At 41.1% G+C, this 21,791-nt stretch overlaps 1 protein-coding gene across 1 annotated transcript in view; it reads left to right on the top strand.

Annotated features, from left to right (window-relative positions):
- adamtsl3 (ADAMTS-like 3) overlaps positions 1 to 21,791 on the top strand; it is a 464,545-nt gene that overhangs the window by 206,384 nt on the left and 236,370 nt on the right. The window lies entirely within an intron of this gene.

The raw sequence follows: 21,791 nt of genomic DNA, 5'->3' as shown, positions 1-21,791 counted from the left end.
AAAATCATAGTCTTCATCATTCTTCGAATTTTATTCTAATGTTTAATACAGTGTCTTATTAACTGAAAGCAGTAGGGATGATAACACAGAAAATAGTACAGTCTACTTCCACAGACTGTTTATCGTTAACCAGTTAGGTAAAGAAAAAAAACACATGCGGTTATAGGAAAATAATCCATGACAGGTTCGTATAATGTGGCCCGATACGAAGTGGAGTGCCTGTTATCACTTTGAAGCTGATTATTTTCCAATAACTGTATGCCCTGAAGTGGCGGCACGGTGCTGTAGTGGTCAGCACTGTTGCCTCACAGCAAGAAGGTTCAGGGTTCGAGCCCAGTGGCCGGCGAGGGCCTTTCTGTGTGGAGTTTGCATGTTCTCCCCATGTCTGCGTGGGTTTCCTCTGGGTGCTCCGGTTTCCCCCACAGTCCAAAGACATGCAGGTTAGGTTAACTGGTGACTCTAAATTGACCGTAGGTGTGAACAGCCCTGCGATAATCTGGCAACTTGTCCAGGGTGTACTCCGCTTTTCACCCACAGTCAGCTAGGATAGGCTCCAGCTTGCCTGCGATCGTGCACAGGTTAAGCGGTTATGGATGTCCTGAAGTTCTCCTTGTTCACCACAGTGACTTGCCAACAAAAAGCATGTCATGCTTTTTTTTTAACCATTTATAGTTAGATTTATTGTTGGAGTATCCATGAGACAAGTTATTTCCTATTATCAGCTTCCTGTTATCGCTTATGATATTGCAGTTATACACAGTCATTCCCACACCAGCCTTTGTTTTTTTCTTTTCTTAAAAAAAAAAAACTTTATCCTCTATCCTGAAGATATCCCTGTGGCGGATGCTTACTGACTGTTACAAAGCACCCTTCAATTAATGTTAAATAAATGTCTTATAACAATATGTTAACTTGAACAATAGAGGAATTCACAAGAGTACGTCTCTCTTTTTTTTTTTGGAATAACATTTGAGCATTTTTCCACTGGTCCGAAACCTCAGGTCAAAAGCGTTAGCACTCCATCTTTTACAGTCCAACTGAAAGATATGCATCATTTGTCCAAAGCTACTTGCAATGGACGAAGCTAATTGGCCCAGATGTCCCTCAGAATCCAAAATGTTCCAATTAGCCTGTGTTTTGGGTCTCATTACAAGAGTGCTCGTTGCCCACGACTGTCAGATCGGAATGTGTGTATTATAATCAAATACTTCCTGTGTGCAAAGATGTATTCTTTGTAGGAGTTTTGAGTTTCTTATGAAATGCAGATGTTTCATGTTGTTTTTTTCTCCCCAGAAGCCCACCAGCCCTGACACTGTGGTTGCTCAATCACACTTTACTAGTGACCTTAGTGTTATTGTAGGGTTTTATAAATTAAACATCAACTTATGATGTGTAGTCATTGCGAATTGAGTGTGTTATGCATTAATTTAACATTGACTAAGTCAATGTTGACTAAGTCAGTGGAGTTTAACTGAAGGCAGTTTGGTGTGCATGGTCTGTTTTTGTCTTTGCAATTTTATTAATTGTTCGCCTGCCCCCCGCTTCACCCTCCCATGATTTGTTTTTTCTTGAGCTTTTATTCTTTTCGTCTCCTAGGGCTCCTGTCAGTATCCAGTCCTGATGCACAGCTTGAACTCAAAGTTTATATTCAAGAAATAAAAGAACATTTTTGCACTTTTATCATAACACTATGATTATGCAAATCATCATTTTAATTTTCATATACATTATGCATCAGAGTTATATTCAGATAGGGATTCTATTCTTCTTTATCCACATAAAAACTCATTTCACTCCAGTTGAGGATATCTGAGATGTATTTTAGTCAGCTGCAATACAAATGTAAATAATTTTTTTTCTTCTCCACCACATCAACCAAAACCACTCATAATATTTTACATCAACACAGGACTTCCACTGCCACATATAGAGTATATTTGAATAATATTGGATGGCTTTTTTCTTGGTATATCAGATATATTCCATTCAGCTAGCATGATATTGAACAAATCGAAGACAAGTTCAATATCATGCTAGCTGAATGGAATATATCTGATATACCATGAAAAAAGCCAGCCAATATTATTATTATTATTATTATTATTATTATTAGGGCGGCATGGTGGTGTAGTGGTTAGCACTGTCGCCTCACAGCAAGAAGGTCCGGGTTCGAGCCCCGTGGCTGGCGAGGGCCTTTCTGTGTGGAGTTTGCATGTTCTCCCCGTGTCTGTGTAGGTTTCCTCTGGGTGCTCTGGTTTCCCCCACAGTCCAAAGACATGCAGGTTAGGCTAACTGGTGACTCTAAATTGACCGTAGGTGTGAATGGTTGTTTGTCTCTCTGTGTCAGCTTGTCCAGGGTGTACCCCGCCTCTTGCCCATAGTCAGCTGGGATAGGCTCCAGCTTGCCTGCAACCCTGTACAGGATAAGCGTTTAGAGATAATGGATATCTATACGTATCTCTCTCTCTGTACCATATATATATATATATATATATATATATATATATATATATATATATATATATATATACTGGCTGACGTAATGTATAATAAAGCTCCAAATGCTGAACACCACTGGAAATCACAGCAATTTTGTAAGGAATAAAACACAATGTAGCATGCTGTTAAGGAAAATAATCAACAGCAGGGTGGTGTAATGTGTTTCCTATAACAGCATGTCCCAAATAGTTTTATTTCACTTAAACCACTACTGAGACAAAATTATTTTTCCAGAGTTTGCATGTTGTCCGTGTGGGTTTCCTGCGGGTGCTCCGGTTTCCCCCACAGTCCAAAGACATGCAGGTTAGGTTAACTGGTGACTCTAAATTGACCGTAGGTGTGAGTGTGAATGGTTGTCTGTGTCTAATGGCCCTTTTCCACTACCCTTTTTCATCTCACTTCAGCTCGCTTCAGCTCACTTCAGCCCGACACAGCTCGCGTTTCGACTACCAAAAACCAGCACGACTCGGCTCGCTTCAGCCCTGCTTAGCCCCTAAAACTCGCACCGTTTTGGAGTGGGGCTGAAGCGAGCCAAAGCGAGCCGAGTGAGGTTGGGGGCGTGAGCAGACACTCCCCTGTGCACTGATTGGTGAGGAGGAGTGTCCTCACATGCCCACACACGCCCCGCAAGCGCGCTGGGATCTGTAAACACCGCAAACCCGGAAGGAGAAGAATTACGAGAATTATGAAGCCTTATGCGCCTCGCCTCATCTATACGCTCTTGCCAGTATCTGTTAGCGTTGTCGGTGACAACAAGCCACAGCACCAAGACCAGCAACACTAACGACTCCATGTCCTCCATGTTTATTGTTTACTATTCGGGTCGTGAGACTACCGCTTAAAAGATCACTGATGTCACTGTTTGCGCTGCTTAACGACATCACCTGACGTCCACCCACTTTCGCTAACTCCACCCAATGTGTCCACCCACTTCCAGCCAGCACGGTTCAGCGCGGTTGTAGTCGAAATGCAACTCCAACAGCCCCGCTCAGCCCGACTCAGCACGGCACGGCTCAGCCCGACTCAGCCGCGTTTGTAGTGGAAAAGCGGCATATGTGTCAGCCCTGTGATGACCTGGCGACTTGTCCAGGGTGTACCCCGCCTTTCGCCCATAGTCAGCTGGGATAGGCTCCAGCTTGCCTGCGACCCTGTAGAAGGATAAAGCGGCTAGAGATAATGAGATGAGATGAGATATATATATGCACTTTATTAAACTGAACACTTCTGCACATACATCTGCCTCCCTCGCGCACCTGACACTTGTGAAGAATATCCAGTGAAGTCTTTGTAGCCTTTCGGGAGTTCAGCGCCTCTGCCTCTTTAAATCTTCCACTTCTAATGAAGCAAACTTCGTGGCCATTTTTGTGAGCAAACTGTCAGTCACTTGCTAGTGCGGAAGTTTTACATCTCCGACGTGTCTCTTTTCCAGTTTTTTTATGTCTGTTGGTATGTTTTTCTCTTGTAAATATGCATGAAGAATATATAATGAAGTGTTGATAGCCTTTCGGGTGTTCAGCACGTCTTTATTTTCAAATTATTTATTTAGTGCTTAAACTGAGCAGTGAATTAACCCCATCTTTTCTCTCTCCCGGCCGAGAAAGAAATGATTGTGTGCATGCACAACAGAAAAGTTTTGTCAGTGGATCTTCACGTGTGACGTTGTGTTGTCTTGACAATGTGCTATATTATAACAATATTACATGCTCATTCTCCACTGGGGAGAGTATTGCTTGTCATCAATAAACCTGCTAGAAGGGAATAGAATACATGTTTTTATTCCATGGAAAAAATGTCCTGTATATGTAATAATAAAGTATATTGAACACAATACAGCACAGTGGATTCATTGTTTAGCCAGCCAGTCCAGATTACTGAAGGTGACAGTATAATCTTCTCCCACTTCACTAAAATCTTACACCTAAATGAATCTGTCATGATTTCTGATGCAGCCAGCTTTGGCACAGAAGAACTGCAAATAAAGAACACAGGAAGTTGGATGTCAAGCTAATTTACATACGTGCAGTCAGATTTACATGAGATTGGTTACAATCTCATCAGAATCCATTCATCCATCCAACTATCGTTTGTACCGCTTATTCATCAGGATCAGGGGAAAGCTGGAGCCAATCCCAGCTGACTTCGTGTGAGAGGTGGGGTACTCCTTTGGGCAGGTTGCCAATCTGTTACAGGGAACACAGAAGTCCCTTTTACACAGCCTGTTCAAGGCGGGAATCTTAAGCCTTTTTTTCCGCCTTGAGTTCTGTGTAAAATGTCCAAAGGGGGGTCTGTGTTGTTCTGCCTCTCAGCTGGAACAGTTGACAGTAAAAGAGGCTGGATTAATGTTTGTGTAAAGGGGAAAGCCAGCATTGCAGAACAGGAGTGTGATGTTTTGACATTGATATTGTTTTTTGACATTCTTCTTTCCGAGACCAGCACAAATTCAAATGTCTCCATCTACGCCGTCTAAGTTCTTCAAATCACATCTTAGTTCTCTTCACTTTCTTCTGATATATTTCTGATCACACAGCAACTTTACTTGTGTTTGAAGAGCGATATAAATGTGCACTGTTAACAAAAGCACCTCAACACTCAATTCACCCACCGTGATTCTTTTGAAAGCAATGCCAGTATGCTTGGGGTATTCGTATTTCTGACACGTAGTGTTTTATACATCACCCTAGACATTGTGCCATGCTGTGTAAAAACACACACACTGGTGTGGCTTCATGCTCTCTCTCTCTCTCTCTCTCTCTCTCATTATCTCTAGCCGCTTTATCCTGTTCTACAGGGTCTCAGGCAGGGGTTAAATTGGGCCGGGGCTGTCTGGGGCTGAGCCCCGGCACATAAGCTCGGAGCGGATGGCATATGATCACGCACACATCAAAAGCAACAAACCCTTTTCACGATTTTCAGTTCTGAATAATTAAATATCGTTTTATTAATCAATAAACCCATGACTTTTATGAGATAGATCATAGTTTTCCTGATAACAAGACGACCTGTCAAAGCTATTTAGAACAGAACTTGCGATCAGAGATTCTGGTTTCTGGAACACTGCGTGGGTTGCCAATTCCGCTTTTTATAAGCGACTTTGGGGTTTCTTTTTTTGTGAGCTCGCTTTAAAAAAAAATCAGAAGTCGTGGTTTGCGGGTTTTTGGGCTTGTGTTTCAGCGTTGTGACTTGTTTATAATTTTCTCCGTACACCGTCTCCCCTTTTACCTGCATACAATCCTATTATTAGTGTAATTATTATTGTTATTATTATGTATTCAATTATTTATTTGGCATGTGGTGCTTTTTGTATTGTCTAGAACATACATAAGATGAGCATATTATAGCAGCAAAATAGAAGCACAATCATTTGAATGCAGCAAAACTTTTGCTGCATTCAAATGATTGTGCTTCTATTTTGCTGCTATAATATGCTCATCTTATGTATGTTCTAGACAATACAAAAAGCACCACATGCCAAATAAATAATTGGATACATAATAATAACAATAATAACTAGACCGGACAATTCCCCGGGGGAAATTGTGAGAGGATGCAGTGCGCGAAGCAATTCGGTCACGCATGTTCGCTGGCCATGAATGTGTGACCTGCAATGATGTTTCAATGCAATGATCATGTGTGTGCTTGAGACAGCAGCCGTCATGAAGAAGAGCTTTTCAAGAGTATGAACAAAGTGACTACAGGCGGAAATTAGCATGTACTGCTATAACCTGGGACAGACATCTGTCCTTACCACAAGGATAATGTTTAATTTGTGCACTGTCCCTTTTAAAAATAAAATAAACTCTAAACTCTAAGAAGAGTGTTTGTAGTTTGTATGTACGAACAGAAGTGTTCCTAATAAAGTGGGCGGCTAAGGTGAGGCTAAGACACACAAGGGCTGGAGTTTTCTACTGTTTTTTTTATGAAGGACCAGGCCTCGAACAATGACAAATAACTCGACAACGGAAGCAGCTATTCACAAAATTCTTTCACAGTGAGCGCTAGAAGGGTCTCCTGAATAAAATGATGTATTTTTTTGTTTGTAGTCTTAAAAATAACGACACTAGAGCGATTTAAATACGAGTGACTTTTCTATCCCGTTTATAATGCATGTCAATGAGCTAAAACACACAAGGTCTTGAATTTTGGGCTGTGTTTTACTACAGACCAGACCTCAAACAATGACAAATAACTCGACAACGGAAGCAGCTATTCACAAAATTCTTTCACAGTGAGCGCTAGAAGGGTCTCCTGAATAAAATTATGTATTTTTTTGTTTGTACTCTTAAAAATAACGACACTAGAGCGATTTAAAAACGAGTGACTTTTCTCTCACGTTTACAATGGGTTTCAATGAAGCCTGTCAGCTGCCCTGTCCTCAGTTTGACGCTTGTCATTCAAAAACCGTAAATCCTATCGTTTAGGTAGACACATTGTGTGAATCAGGACAAGTTTTCCTACTACTTTTGAGAAAATCATGTCTGTAGAGTGAAATTTGTGGCTGAAAACAGAGTTTAAGCGAGAAAGTTTGACCTTTTGTTTTAACCTCTCTCCACTCTGAGCATAACGAGGTCCACTGGTGTGTAAGGCAATAGACACCCATTCAAAAGCCGGATTTTCTCCCAGAACTCACATGGCGTTTGAACCGGGCCTGATCCGAAACTGTAGAACCTTGCAGAAAAGTTGAATGCCAGATCCACAGAGGAGAAGTTTTCCTACGTTTTAGAGTTTGAATCATGTCTCTAGGTGAAAGCATGCCAGAGCAGCGGATGTTTGAAAAACGTTGAAAAAGTGCTTTTTTTCAATTAATTCCATAGAAATGAATGGGGTTTTTTTGGACGATTTTTTCGCGACTACGTCGCGAAAAAATCGTATTCTATAGAGAAAAGTAATAGCATAGCGAGTCCGATCGAGCCGCACGTTTTGATACATTGTTTGTCTGTGTGCGACGTACGGTTATTGTGTTACTCGAAATCAAAATTTGTGTAGGAAGAGTAACAAATATAACACTAGACCGGACAATTCCCCGGGGGAAATTGTGAGAGGATGCAGTGCGCGAAGCAATTCGCTCACGCATGTTCGCTGGCCGTGAATGTGTGACCCGCAATGATGTTTCAATGCAATGATTGTGTGTGTGCTTGAGACAGCAGCCGTCATGAAGAAGAGCTATTCAAGAGCATGAACAAAGTGACTACAGGCGGAAATTAGCATGTACTGCTATAACCTGGGACAGACATCTGTCCTTACCACAAGGATAATGTTTAATTTGTGCACTGTCCCTTTTAAAAATAAAATAAACTCTAAACTCTAAGAAGAGTGTTTGTAGTTTGTATGTATGAACAGAAGTGTTCCTAATAAAGTGGGCGGCTAAGGTGAGGCTAAGACACACAAGGGCTGGAGTTTTCTACTGTTTTTTTTATGAAGGACCAGGCCTCGAACAATGACAAATAACTCGACAACGAAAGCAGCTATTCACAAAATTCTTTCACACTGAGCGCTAGAAGGGTCTCCTGAATAGACTGATGTAATTTTTTTGTCTGTATTGTTAAAAATGAGGACGCTACAGGGAGTTAAAAACGAGTGACTTTTCAGCAACGTTTATAATGGGAGTCAATGAGGCCGCTCACCTGTGCTCTCCTCACTTTGAGGCTTGTCATTCAAAAACCGTAAATCCTATCGTTTAGGTAGACACATTGTGTGAATCAGGACAAGTTTTCCTACTACTTTTGAGAAAATCATGTCTGTAGAGTGAAATTTGTGGCTGAAAACAGAGTTTAAGCGAGAAAGTTTGACCTTTTTTTTGAACCTCTCTCCACTCTGACCTTAACGAGGTCCACTGGTGTGTAACGCAATAGACACCCATTCAAAAGCCGGATTTTCTATCAGAAACCACATGGCGTTTGAACCGGGCCTGATCCGAAAGTGTAAAACCTAGCAGAAAAGTTGAATGCCAGATCCACAGAGGAGAAGTTTTCCTACGTTTTAGAGTTTGAATCACGTCTCTAGGTGAAAGCATGCCAGAGCAGCGGATGTTTGAAAAACGTTGAAAAAGTGCTTTTTTTTCAATTAATTCCATAGAAATGAATGGGGTTTTTTTGGACGATTTTTTTGCGACTACGTCGCGAAAAAATCGTATTCTATAGAGAAAAGTAATAGCATAGCGAGTCCAATCGAGCCGCACGTTTTGATACATTGTTTGTCTGTGTGCGACGTACGGTTATTGTGTTACTCGAAATCAAAATTTGTGTAGGAAGAGTAACAAATATAACACTAGACCGGACAATTCCCCGGGGAAAATTGTGAGAGGATGCAGTGCGCGAAGCAATTCAGTCACGCATGTTTGCTGGCCGTGAATGTGTGACCCGCAATGATGTTTCAGTGCAATGATCATGTGTGTGATAATGTTTAATTTGTGCACTGTCCCTTTTAAAAATAAAATAAACTCTAAACTCTAAGAAGAGTGTTTGTAGGTTGTATGTACGAACAGAAGTGTTCCTAATAAAGTGGGCGGCTAAGGTGAGGCTAAGACACACAAGGGCTGGAGTTTTCTACTGTTTGTTTTATGAAGGACCAGGCCTCGAACAATAACAAATAACTCGACAACGGAAGCAGCTATTCACAAAATTCTTTCACAGTGAGCGCTAGAAGGGTCTCCTGAATAAAATTATGTATTTTTTTGTTTGTACTCTTAAAAATAACGACACTAGAGCGATTTAAAAACGAGTGACTTTTCTCTCACGTTTACAATGGGTTTCAATGAAGCCTGTCAGCTGCCCTGTCCTCAGTTTGACGCTTGTCATTCAAAAACCGTAAATCCTATCGTTTAGGTAGACACATTGTGTGAATCAGGACAAGTTTTCCTACTACTTTTGAGAAAATCATGTCTGTAGAGTGAAATTTGTGGCTGAAAACAGAGTTTAAGCGAGAAAGTTTGACCTTTTTTTTTAACCTCTCTCCACTCTGAGTATAACGAGGTCCACTGGTCTGTAACGCAATAGACACCCATAAAAAGCCGGATTTTCTCCCGGAACCAACATGGCGTTTGAGCCGGGACTGATCCGAAAGTGTAGAACCTAGCAGAAAAGTTGAAGGCCAGATCCACAGAGGAGAAGTTTTCCTACGTTTTAGAGTTTGAATCACGTCTCTAGGTGAAAGCATGCCAGAGCAGCGGATGTTTGAAAAACGTTGAAAAAGTGCTTTTTTTTCAATTAATTCCATAGAAATGAATGGGGTTTTTTTGGACGATTTTTTCGCGACTACGTCGCGAAAAAATCGTATTCTATAGAGAAAAGTAATAGCATAGCGATTCCGATCGAGCCGCACGTTTTGATACATTGTTTGTCTGTGTGCGACGTACGGTTATTGTGTTACTCGAAATCAAAATTTGTGTAGGAAGAGTAACAAATATAACACTAGACCGGACAATTCCCCGGGGGAAATTGTGAGAGGATGCAGTGCGCGAAGCAATTCGGTCACGCATGTTCGCTGGCCGTGAATGTGTGACCCGCAATGATGTTTCAATGCAATGATCGTGTGTGTGCTTGAGACAGCAGCCGTCATGAAGAAGAGCTATTCAAGACTATAACCAAAGTGACTACAGGCGGAAATTAGCATGTACTGCTATAACCTGGGACAGACATCTGTCCTTACCACAAGGATAATGTTTAATTTGTGCACTGTCCCTTTTAAAAATAAAATAAACTCTAAACTCTAAGAAGAGTGTTTGTAGGTTGTATGTACGAACAGAAGTGTTCCTAATAAAGTGGGCGGCTAAGGTGAGGCTAAGACACACAAGGGCTGGAGTTTTCTACTGTTTTTTTTATGAAGGACCAGGCCTCGAACAATGACAAATAACTCGACAACGGAAGCAGCTATTCACAAAATTCTTTCACAGTGAGCGCTAGAAGGGTCTCCTGAATAGACTGATGTAATTTTTTTGTCTGTATTGTTAAAAATGAGGACGCTACAGGGAGTTAAAAACGAGTGACTTTTCAGCAACGTTTATAATGGGAGTCAATGAGGCCGCTCACCTGTGCTCTCCTCACTTTGAGGCTTGTCATTCAAAAACCGTAAATCCTATCGTTTAGGTAGACACATTGTGTGAATCAGGACAAGTTTTCCTACTACTTTTGAGAAAATCATGTCTGTAGAGTGAAATTTGTGGCTGAAAACAGAGTTTAAGCGAGAAAGTTTGACCTTTTTTTTGAACCTCTCTCCACTCTGACCTTAGCGAGGTCCACTGGTGTGTAACGCAATAGACACCCATTCAAATGCCGGATTTTCTCCCAGAAACCACATGGCGTTTGACCCGGGACTGATCCGAAAGTGTAGAACCTAGCAGAAAAGTTGAATGCCAGATCCACAGAGGAGAAGTTTTCCTACGTTTTAGAGTTTGAATCACGTCTCTAGGTGAAAGCATGCCAGAGCAGCGGATGTTTGAAAAACGTTGAAAAAGTGCTTTTTTTTCAATTAATTCCATAGAAATGAATGGGGTTTTTTTGGACGATTTTTTCGCGACTATGTCGCGAAAAAATCGTATTCTATAGAGAAAAGTAATAGCATAGCGAGTCCGATCGAGCCGCACGTTTTGATACATTGTTTGTCTGTGTGCGACGTACGGTTATTGTGTTACTCGAAATCAAAATTTGTGTAGGAAGAGTAACAAATATAACACTAGACCGGACAATTCCCCGGGGGAAATTGTGAGAGGATGCAGTGCGCGAAGCAATTCGCTCACGCATGTTCGCTGGCCGTGAATGTGTGACCCGCAATGATGTTTCAATGCAATGATTGTGTGTGTGCTTGAGACAGCAGCCGTCATGAAGAAGAGCTATTCAAGAGCATGAACAAAGTGACTACAGGCGGAAATTAGCATGTACTGCTATAACCTGGGACAGACATCTGTCCTTACCACAAGGATAATGTTTAATTTGTGCACTGTCCCTTTTAAAAATAAAATAAACTCTAAACTCTAAGAAGAGTGTTTGTAGTTTGTATGTATGAACAGAAGTGTTCCTAATAAAGTGGGCGGCTAAGGTGAGGCTAAGACACACAAGGGCTGGAGTTTTCTACTGTTTTTTTTATGAAGGACCAGGCCTCGAACAATGACAAATAACTCGACAACGAAAGCAGCTATTCACAAAATTCTTTCACACTGAGCGCTAGAAGGGTCTCCTGAATAGACTGATGTAATTTTTTTGTCTGTATTGTTAAAAATGAGGACGCTACAGGGAGTTAAAAACGAGTGACTTTTCAGCAACGTTTATAATGGGAGTCAATGAGGCCGCTCACCTGTGCTCTCCTCACTTTGAGGCTTGTCATTCAAAAACCGTAAATCCTATCGTTTAGGTAGACACATTGTGTGAATCAGGACAAGTTTTCCTACTACTTTTGAGAAAATCATGTCTGTAGAGTGAAATTTGTGGCTGAAAACAGAGTTTAAGCGAGAAAGTTTGACCTTTTTTTTGAACCTCTCTCCACTCTGACCTTAACGAGGTCCACTGGTGTGTAACGCAATAGACACCCATTCAAAAGCCGGATTTTCTATCAGAAACCACATGGCGTTTGAACCGGGCCTGATCCGAAAGTGTAAAACCTAGCAGAAAAGTTGAATGCCAGATCCACAGAGGAGAAGTTTTCCTACGTTTTAGAGTTTGAATCACGTCTCTAGGTGAAAGCATGCCAGAGCAGCGGATGTTTGAAAAACGTTGAAAAAGTGCTTTTTTTTCAATTAATTCCATAGAAATGAATGGGGTTTTTTTGGACGATTTTTTTGCGACTACGTCGCGAAAAAATCGTATTCTATAGAGAAAAGTAATAGCATAGCGAGTCCAATCGAGCCGCACGTTTTGATACATTGTTTGTCTGTGTGCGACGTACGGTTATTGTGTTACTCGAAATCAAAATTTGTGTAGGAAGAGTAACAAATATAACACTAGACCGGACAATTCCCCGGGGGAAATTGTGAGAGGATGCAGTGCGCGAAGCAATTCGCTCACGCATGTTCGCTGGCCGTGAACGCGTGACCCGCAATGATGTTTCAATGCAATGATCGTGTGTGTGCTCGAGACAGCAGCCATCATGAAGAAGACCTATTCAAGAGTATGACCAAAGTGACTACAGGCGGAAATTAGCATGTACTGCTATAACCTGGGACAGACATCTGTCCTTAACACAAGGGTAATGTTTAATTTGTGCACTGTCCCTTTTAAAAATAAAATAAACTCTAAACTCTAAGAAGAGTGTTTGTAGTTTGTATGTACGAACAGAAGTGTTCCTAATAAAGTGGGCGGCTAAGGTGAGGCTGACACACAAGGGCTGGAGTTTTCTACTGTTTTTTTTATGAAGGACCAGGCCTCGAACAATGACAAATAACTCGACAACGGAAGCAGCTATTCACAAAATTCTTTCACAGTGAGCGCTAGAACGGTCTCCTGAATAAAATGATGTATTTTTTTGTTTGTACTCTTAAAAATAACGACAATAGAGCGATTTAAAAACGAGTGACTTTTCTCTCATGTTTACAATGGGTTTCAATGAAGCCTGTCAGCTGCCCTGTCCTCAGTTTGACGCTTGTCATTCAAAAACAGTAAATCCTATCGTTTAGGTAGACACATTGTGTGAATCAGGACAAGTTTTCCTACAAGGATAATGTTTAATTTGTGCACTGTCCCTTTTAAAAATAAAATAAACTCTAAACTCTAAGAAGAGTGTTTGTAGTTTGTATGTACGAACAGAAGTGTTCCTAATAAAGTGGGCGGCTAAGGTGAGGCTGACACACAAGGGCTGGAGTTTTCTACTGTTTTTTTTATGAAGGACCAGGCCTCGAACAATGACAAATAACTCGACAACGGAAGCAGCTATTCACAAAATTCTTTCACAGTGAGCGCTAGAAGGGTTTCCTGAATAAAATGATGTATTTTTTTGTTTGTATTGTTAAAAATGAGGACGCTACAGGGAGTTAAAAACGAGTGACTTTTCAGCAACGTTTATACTGGGAGTCAATGAGGCCGCTCACCTGTGCTCTCCTCACTTTGAGGCTTGTCATTCAAAAACCGTAAATCCTATCGTTTAGGTAGACACATTGTGTGAATCAGGACAAGTTTTCCTACTACTTTTGAGAAAATCATGTCTGTAGAGTGAAATTTGTGGCGGAAAACACGGTTTAAGCGAGAAAGTTTGAGCTTTTTTTTGAAGCCGCCTACACTCTAAGCTTAAAGACCCTCACTGGTGTGTAACGCAATAGACACCCATTCAAAAGCCGGATTTTCTCCCAGAAACCACATGGCGTTTGAACCGGGACTGATCCGAAAGTGTAAAACCTAGCAGAAAAGTTGAATGCCAGATCCACAGAGGAGAAGTTTTCCTACGTTTTAGAGTTTGAATCATGTCTCTAGGTGAAAGCATGCCAGAGCAACGGATGTTTGAAAAACGTTGAAAAAGTGCTTTTTTTTCAATTAATTCCATAGAAATGAATGGGGTTTTTTGGGGCGATTTTTTCACGACTATGTCGCGAAAAAATCGTATTCTATAGAGAAAAGTAATGTACTGTTTGTTTGCATGTACTGCTATAACCTGGGACAGACATCTGTCCTTAACACAAGGATAATGTTTAATTTGTGCACTGTCCCTTTTAAAAATAAAATAAACTCTAAACTCTAAGAAGAGTGTTTGTAGTTTGTATGTACGAACAGAAGTGTTCCTAATAAAGTGGGCGGCTAAGGTGAGGCTGACACATCAAGGGCTGGAGTTTTCTACTGTTTTTTTATGAAGGACCAGGCCTCGAACAATGACAAATAACTCGACAACGGAAGCAGCTATTCACAAAATTCTTTCACAGTGAGCGCTAGAAGGGTCTCCTGAATAAAATGATGTATTTTTTGGTTTGTATTGTTAAAAATGAGGACGCTACAGGGAGTTAAAAACGAGTGACTTTTCAGCAACATTTATACTGGGAGTCAATGAGGCTGCTCACCTGTGCTCTCCTCACTTTGAGGCTTGTCATTCAAAAACCGTAAATCCTACCGTTTAGGTAGACACATTGTGTGAATCAGGACAAGTTTTCCTACTACTTTTGAGAAAATAATGTCTGTAGAGTGAAATTTGTGGCTGAAAACGGAGTTTAAGCGAGAAAGTTTGACCTTTTTTTTGAAGCCGCCTACACTCTAAGTTTAACGACCCTCACTGGTGTGTAACGCAATAGACACCCATTCAAAAGCCGGATTTTCTCCCAGAAACCACATGGCGTTTGAACCGGGCCTGATCCGAAAGTGTAAAACCTAGCAGAAAAGTTGAATGCCAGATCCACAGAGGAGAAGTTTTCCTACGTTTTAGAGTTTGAATCATGTCTCTAGGTGAAAGCATGCCAGAGCAGTGGATGTTTGAAAAACATTGAAAAAGTGCTTTTTTTTCAATTAATTCCATAGAAATGAATGGGGTTTTTTGGGGCGATTTTTTCGCGACTACGTCGCGAAAAAATCGTATTCTATAGAGAAAAGTAATAGCATAGCGAGTCCGATCGAGCCGCACGTTTTGATATATTGTTTGTCTGTGTGCGACGTACGGTTATTGAGTTATTCGAAATCAAAATTTGCGTAGGAATAATAAGAAGAAGAAGAAATACGTAGAAGAACAATAGTTGCAGTGCTTTGCACTGCAACCTATGGGCTCCCCTAGGGGAGCCCATAGGTTGCTGTGCTGCAGCACTGCATCCTAACTAGACCGGACAATTCCCCGGGGGAAATTGTGAGAGGATGCAGTGCGCGAAGCAATTCGCTCACGCATGTTTGCTGGCCGTGAACGCGTGACCCGCAATGATGTTTCAATGCAATGATTATGTGTGTGCATGAGACAGCAGCCGTCATGAAGAAGAGCTATTCAACAGTATAAACAAAGTGACTACAGGCGGAAATTAGCATGTACTGCTATAACCTGGGACAGACATCTGTCCTTACCACAAGGATAATGTTTAATTTGTGCACTGTCCCTTTTAAAAGTAAAATAAACTCTAAGAAGAGTGTTTGTAGTTTGTATGTACGAACAGAAGTGTTCCTAATAAAGTGGGCGGCTAAGGTGAGGCCTGTCGGCTACCCTCTTCTCAGTTTCTCAGAGCAGCGGATGTTTGAAAAAGTGCTTTTTTTTCCAATTAATTCCATAGAAATGAATGGGTTTTTTTTGGGACAAGTGTGACTACTAGTTTTGAGAAAATTAACCTGGGACAGACATCTGTCCTTACCACAAGGATAATGTTTAATTTGTGCACTGTCCCTTTAAAAATAAAATAAACTCTAAACTCTAAGAAGAGTGTTTGTAGTTTGTATGTACGAACGGAAGTGTTCCTAATAAAGTGGGCGGCTAAGGTGAAGTGTCATGCCGACTGAGGCTGTGTTTCTGTCACGTTTATTATAAACGTTGTCAATGAGGCCATTCGGCTGCCCTCTTCTCAGTTTGAGGCTTCTCATTCAAAAATTGTAAATCCTATCGTTTAGATAGACACATTGCGTGAATCAGGACAAGTTTTCCTACTACTTTTGAGAAAATCATGTCTGTAGAGTGAAATTTGTGGATGAAAACACAGTTTAAGCGAGAAAGTTTGAGCTTTTTTTCCAAGCTGTCTACACTCTAAGCTTAACGACCTTCACTGGTGTGTAACGCAATAGAAACCCATTAAAAAGCCGGATTTTCTCCCGGAACCCACATGGCGTTTGAGCCGGGACTGATCCAAAAGTGTAGAACCTAGCAGAAAAGTTGAATGCCAGATCCACAGAGGAGAAGTTTTCCTACGTCTTAGAGTATGAATCACGTCTCTAGGTGAAAGCATGCCAGAGCAGCGGACGTTTGAAAAACGTTGAAAAAGTGCTTTTTTTCAATTAATTCCATAGAAATGAATGGGGTTTTTTTCGACGATTTTTTCGCAACTACGTCGCGAAAAAATCGTTTTCTATAGAGAAAAGTAATAGCATAGCGAGTCCGATCGAGCCGCACATTTTGATATATTGTTTGTCTGTGTGCAACGTACGGTTATTGAGTTAATCGAAATCGAAATTTGCGTAGGAAGAGTAACAAATATAACACTAGACCGGACAATTCCCCGGGGGAAATTGTGAGAGGATGCAGTGCGCGAAGCAATTCGGTCACGCACGTTCGCTGGCCGTGAACGTGTGACCCGCAATGATGTTTCAATGCAATGATTATGTGTGTGCTTGAGACAGCAGCCGTCATGAAGAAGAGCTATTCAACAGTACAACCAAAGTGACTACAGGCGGAAATTAGCATGTACTGCTATAACCTGGGACAGAAATCTGTCCTTACCACAAGGATAATGTTTAATTTGTGCACTGTCCCTTTTAAAAATAAAATAAACTCTAAGAAGAGTGTTTGTAGTTTGTATGTACGAACAGAAGTGTTCCTAATAAAGTGGGCGGCTAAGGTGAGGCCTGTCGGCTGCCCTCTTCTCAGTTTCTCAGAGCAGCGGGTGTTTGAAAAAGTGCTTTTTTTTCCAATTAATTCCATAGAAATGAATGGGGTTTTTTTTGGGACAAGTGTGACTACTACTTTTGAGAAAATTATGTCTGTAGTGTGAAATTTAGCATGTACTGCTATAACCTGGGACAGACATCTGTCCTTACCACAAGGATAATGTTTAATTTGTGCACTGTCCCTTTTAAAAATAAAATAAACTCTAAACTCTAAGAAGAGTGTTTGTAGTTTGTATGTACGAACAGAAGTGTTCCTAATAAAGTGGGCGGCTAAGGTGAGGCTAAGACACACAAGGGCTGGAGTTTTCTACTGTTTTTTTTAAGAAGGACCAGGCCTCGAACAATGACAAATAACTCGACAACGGAAGCAGCTATTCACAAAATTCTTTCACACTGAGCGCTAGAAGGGTCTCCTGAATAGACTGATCTAATTTTTTTGTCTGTATTGTTAAAAATGAGGACGCTACAGGGAGTTAAAAACGAGTGACTTTTCAGCAACGTTTATAATGGGAGTCAATGAGGCCGCTCACCTGTGCTCTCCTCACTTTGAGGCTTGTCATTCAAAAACCGTAAATCCTATCGTTTAGGTAGACACATTGTGTGAATCAGGACAAGTTTTCCTACTACTTTTGAGAAAATCATGTCTGTAGAGTGAAATTTGTGGCTGAAAACAGAGTTTAAGCGAGAAAGTTTGACCTTTTTTTTGAACCTCTCTCCACTCTGACCTTAACGAGGTCCACTGGTGTGTAACGCAATAGACACCCATTCAAAAGCCGGATTTTCTCCCAGAAACCACATGGCGTTTGACCCGGGACTGATCCGAAAGAGTAGAACCTAGCAGAAAAGTTGAATGCCAGATCCACAGAGGAGAAGTTTTCCTAGGTTTTAGAGTTTGAATCACGTCTCTAGGTGAAAGCATGCCAGAGCAGCGGATGTTTGAAAAACGTTGAAAAACTGCTTTTTTTTCAATTAATTCCATAGAAATGAATGGGGTTTTTTTGGACGATTTTTTCGCCACTACGTCGCGAAAAAATCGTATTCTATAGAGAAAAGTAATAGCATAGCGAGTCCGATCGAGCCGCACGTTTTGATACATTGTTTGTCTGTGTGCGACGTACGGTTATTGTGTTACTCGAAATCAAAATTTGTGTAGGAAGAGTAACAAATATAACACTAGACCGGACAATTCCCCGGGGGAAATTGTGAGAGGATGCAGTGCGCGAAGCAATTCGGTCACGCATGTTCGCTGGCCGTGAATGTGTGACCCGCAATGATGTTTCAATGCAATGATTGTGTGTGTGCTCTAGACAGCAGCCATCATGAAGAAGAGCTATTCAAGAGCATGAACAAAGTGACTACAGGCGGAAATTAGCATGTACTGCTATAACCTGGGACAGACATCTGTCCTTACCACAAGGATAATGTTTAATTTGTGCACTGTCCCTTTTAAAAATAAAATAAACTCTAAACACTAAGAAGAGTGTTTGTAGTTTGTATGTACGAACAGAAGTGTTCCTAATAAAGTGGGCGGCTAAGGTGAGGCTAAGACACACAAGGGCTGGAGTTTTCTACTGTTTTTTTATGAAGGACCAGGCCTCGAACAATAACAAATAACTCGACAACGGAAGCAGCTATTCACAAAATTCTTTCACACTGAGTGCTAGAAGGGTCTCCTGAATAAAATTATGTATTTTTTTGTTTGTACTCTTAAAAATAACGACACTAGAGTGATTTAAAAACGAGTGACATTTCTCTCACGTTTACAATGGGTTTCAATGAAGCCTGTCAGCTGCCCTGTCCTCAGTTTGACGCTTGTCATTCAAAAACCGTAAATCCTATCATTTAGGTAGACACATTGTGTGAATCAGGACAAGTTTTCCTACTACTTTTGAGAAAATCATGTCTGTAGAGTGAAATTTGTGGATGAAAACACAGTTTAAGTGAGAAATTTTGAGCTTTTATTTGAAGCCGCCTACACTCTGAGTTAACGAGGCACACTGGTGTGTAACGCAATAGACACCCATTCAAAAGCCGGATTTTCTCCCAGAACCCACATGGCGTTTGACCCGGGACTGATCCGAAAGTGTAGAACCTAGCAGAAAAGTTGAATGCCAGATCCACAGAGGAGAAGTTTTCCTACGTTTTAGAGTTTGAATCACGTCTCTAGGTGAAAGCATGCCAGAGCAGCGGATGTTTGAAAAACGTTGAAAAAGTGCTTTTTTTCAATTAATTCCCTAGAAATGAATGGGGTTTTTTTGGACGATTTTTTCGCGACTACGTCGCGAAAAAATCGTAATCTGCAGAGAAAAGTAATAGCATAGCGAGTCCGATCGAGCCGCACGTTCTGATACATTGTTTGTCTGTGTGCGACGTACGGTTATTGTGTTACTCGAAATCAAAATTTGTGTAGGAAGAGTAACAAATATAACACTAGACCGGACAATTCCCCGGGGGAAATTGTGAGAGGATGCAGTGCGCGAAGCAATTCGCTCACGCATGTTCGCTGGCCGTGAATGTGTGACCCGCAATGATGTTTCAATGCAATGATCGTGTGTGTGCTCGAGACAGCAGCCATCATGAAGAAGACCTATTCAAGAGTATGACCAAAGTGACTACAGGCGGAAATTAGCATGTACTGCTATAACCTGGGACAGACATCTGTCCTTAACACAAGGATAATGTTTAATTTGTGCACTGTCCCTTTTAAAAATAAAATAAACTCTAAACTCTAAGAAGAGTGTTTGTAGTTTGTATGTACGAACAGAAGTGTTCCTAATAAAGTGGGCGGCTAAGGTGAGGCTGACACACAAGGGCTGGAGTTTTCTACTGTTTTTTTTATGAAGGACCAGGCCTCGAACAATGACAAATAACTCGACAACGGAAGCAGCTATTCACAAAATTCTTTCACAGTGAGCGCTAGAAGGGTCTCCTGAATAAAATGATGTATTTTTTTGTTTGTATTGTTAAAAATGAGGACGCTACAGGGAGTTAAAAACGAGTGACTTTTCAGCAACGTTTATACTGGGAGTCAATGAGGCCGCTCACCTGTGCTCTCCTCACTTTGAGGCTTGTCATTCAAAAACCGTAAATCCTATCGTTTAGGTAGACACATTGTGTGAATCAGGACAAGTTTTCCTACTACTTTTGAGAAAATCATGTCTGTAGAGTGAAATTTGTGGCTGAAAACACGGTTTAAAAATAAAATAAACTCTAAACTCTAAGAAGAGTGTTTGTAGTTTGTATGTACGAACAGAAGTGTTCCTAATAATGTGGGCGGCTAAGGTGAGGCTGACACACAAGGGCTGGAGTTTTCTACTGTTTTTTTTATGAAGGACCAGGCCTCGAACAATGACAAATAACTCGACAACGGAAGCAGCTATTCACAAAATTCTTTCACAGTGAGCGCTAGAAGGGTCTCCTGAATAAAATGATGTATTTTTTTGTTTGTATTGTTAAAAATGAGGACGCTACAGGGAGTTAAAAACGAGTGACTTTTCAGCAACGTTTATACTGGGAGTCAATGAGGCCGCTCACCTGTGCTCTCCTCACTTTGAGGCTTGTCATTCGAAAACCGTAAATCCTATCGTTTAGGTAGACACATTGTGTGAATCAGGACAAGTTTTCCTACTACTTTTGAGAAAATCATGTCTGTAGAGTGAAATTTGTGGCTGAAAACACGGTTTAAGCGAGAAAGTTTGAGCTTTTTTTTGAAGCCGCCTACACTCTAAGATTAACGACCATCACTGGTGTGTAACGCAATAGACACCCATTCAAAAGCCGGATTTTCTCCCAGAACTCACATCGTGTTTGAGCCGGGCCTGATCCGAAAGTGTAGAACCTTGCAGAAAAGTTGAATGCCAGATCCACAGAGGAGAAGTTTTCCTACGTTTTAGAGTTTGAATCACGTCTCTAGGTTAAAGCATGCCAGAGCAGCGGACGTTTGAAAAACGTTGAAAAAGTGCTTTTTTTCCAATTAATTCCATAGAAATGAATGGGTTTTTTTTGGGACAAGTGTGACTACTACTTTTGAGAAAATTATGTCTGTAGTGTGAAATTTGTGGCTGAAAACAGTTTAAGTTTGAAATTTTGAGCATGATGTGTGTGTTCTTGAGACAGCTTTTCCCTCTGCCCCGTCACTGGCCCCAATTGGCATGGTGATGGGCCTGAACAGGAGAGTTAAGAAACACACACAAGATTATGTCAGGTGTCTGCTGTAAATTGCTATGGACCAGGCCTCGAACAATGACAAATAACTCGACAACGGAAGCAGCTATTCACAAAATTCTTTCACAGTGAGCGCTAGAAGGGTCTCCTGAATAAAATGATGTATTTTTTTGTTTGTATTGTTAAAAATGAGGACGCTACAGGGAGTTAAAAACGAGTGACTTTTCAGCAACGTTTATACTGGGAGTCAATGAGGCCGCTCACCTGTGCTCTCCTCACTTTGAGGCTTGTCATTCAAAAACCGTAAATCCTATCGTTTAGGTAGACACATTGTGTGAATCAGGACAAGTTTTCCTACTACTTTTGAGAAAATCATGTCTGTAGAGTGAAATTTGTGGCTGAAAACAGAGTTTAAGCGAGAAAGTTTGACCTTTTTTTTCAAACTGTCTACACTCTAAGATAATGACCTTCACTGGTGTGTAACGCAATAGACACCCATTCAAAAGCCGGATTTTCTCCCAGAAACCACATGGCGGTTGAGCCGGGACTGATCCGAAAGTGTAGAACCTAGCAGAAAAGTTTAATGCCAGATCCACAGAGGAGAAGTTTTCCTACGTTTTAGAGGTTGAATCACGTCTCTAGGTGAAAGCATGCCAG

Source organism: Neoarius graeffei, chromosome 15 (genome assembly GCF_027579695.1).
Source record: "Neoarius graeffei isolate fNeoGra1 chromosome 15, fNeoGra1.pri, whole genome shotgun sequence".
NCBI classification, from domain to species: Eukaryota; Metazoa; Chordata; class Actinopteri; order Siluriformes; family Ariidae; genus Neoarius; species Neoarius graeffei.
This window is presented reverse-complemented; position numbering and strand designations above follow the sequence as displayed.